This window comes from Solea solea, chromosome 4 (assembly GCF_958295425.1).
Source record: "Solea solea chromosome 4, fSolSol10.1, whole genome shotgun sequence".
Taxonomy (NCBI): Eukaryota; Metazoa; Chordata; class Actinopteri; order Pleuronectiformes; family Soleidae; genus Solea; species Solea solea.
Genome location: NC_081137.1, coordinates 6887971 through 6889990, shown reverse-complemented (window position 1 = coordinate 6889990; position 2020 = coordinate 6887971).

The window sequence follows — 2020 nt, the reverse complement described above, 5'->3', positions numbered from 1 at the left end:
ACACACATAAGACTCCTTGTTCATGTTTTTCTTATATATTCACATTTAAAGCTGCAGTGCGTAAAGTTAGGAGAGTTTAAAATTTTGGAAACATTAAAATGTACAATTTGAACTAAACCCAATTATAACACAAATTAAGTGCAGAGTAATAAAAGACTTAAAGTTAGACTAGAATGGAGCATTAAATATGATAGTGACCATTTGCCATGAAACAGGAAGTGCCCTATAACTTTACCATACACTGACCGATCGCCATAAAACTTCATAGTGACACAAGAGACTAACCCCTATCACGCATGCAGTCCAAATTACTATTATTATTGTTACCATACCCTCATATTCAAAAGATAACTTAAAAAAATTACTTTTAAATTGAATCCCTCTTGTCAGTATAAATATTGCAAGTCAATAATACTGATGATAAACTTGTGTTTACATTAACGCCATCACATTTACACCTGGGTCATTTATTCTCCAGGTACTGTGCAAGGGTCATTGGTGTTATTCGTATTATGGAGCCATTACTAATTGCTTCCAACGGGACGTTAACAGTGACCACTAATGAGCACAGCCACTCAGCTGCTTCACGTGTTCCTTACTAATTCACACGCAGGTGTAGAGAATTCAAAATAGTGATGAAAACAGTTTGACTTGAGAGTTTAAAAAAGAAGCACCGTGTCGAGTTTACTTTTATAAAACTCAATTTGACAACACTACTAAAATAAATTGAAGTTAAATGAACTTAAATAAATGCAAATTTAATGAACTAAGACCTGACAGCATTATCACAAAATTAAGGCATTGTATATCATATATATAGTCAAAGGGACTTGATTTGGTGGCTATATATAAAATACTGTATGTACAACAGCAACGATTAACATTTAAGATTGTGGTTACCAGATTTTCAAAAAATACATAAATAAGGAGCTGCACGTTCACCCATTGTTACACGGTACACGTACACTAACACAAATAACAACACACAATAACAATCTGAGCCATTTATTGTGCAAAAACAAGCCCATTTAATGCCATTGCCGCCTGAGGTGATCTACTGGACCAATTATAAAGCACATTTCTAATACACATTTCTAAACTCATTGTCCAGGTCGAAAAATATCACATCTTCCCCTTAAAAATCTATGTGGATACCTTCAAGACAATGCTTAAAACTGGATCCTTTCAAAAAGATGAAGAGGAAAAGCACGTCCACCAGAACACAGCATTTCCTAAGGTGGGGTTTTCTCTGTTTTTAACCTAAGGGTTTAAAAAAAAGATAAAGTTTCCAGTTTTTCAACCAACTACAATTTCAGCTGCTATTTTTATTTGTCCAATTAGGACATGAATATTGATTAATTACAGATTCCTCCCCTCTGTGTGATGTATTTGGAATGTTCCACTTTGTGACAACCTGTCGGAGCTTCTTCCACATGAAGACCGAAGCAGGAAGAGGCCGAGGAGGAGGGAACAAACATGTGGTAACTGCTGCTTAAAAATGATCCACACATTTCTTAGATGTTCTGTTGCACTCTGTTCACACCTGCTGTTAACATCCCACCTGAGTGATTCGATCACAGGTGTTCAGATTACACCTGCTATTGCTGCTAATGTGACATCACTGCTCCGCATATAAACACATGATCACCGCCATGTACGCGCGTGTTGCCAATGCAAAAAACTGACTTAATATCAAATATGTCATTATAAAGATGTCAAAAATGTCTTCATACTGTCAAAAGTGGCCTAGTATAGTATGTCAATAAAACCTGTCCAAATATAAACTGTCAAAAATTTAAAAAAGCATCTGGTCTGGTCAGTAGGGGGCAGGTCAAGTGAAAAATAAAAATCAAATTTCTTGGGAAATAGCAACTGTTCAGGAGGAGTGGTTTAGTAGAATTTCAAAATAAAAGTGTCCGCATTGATATGTATTCTACTCGTATTTCTTCACCTATTTACTGTAGTGACCACATTTTAACATGTTAAACTGGCTACTACTTTGTCTCATCATGTCCCTTGA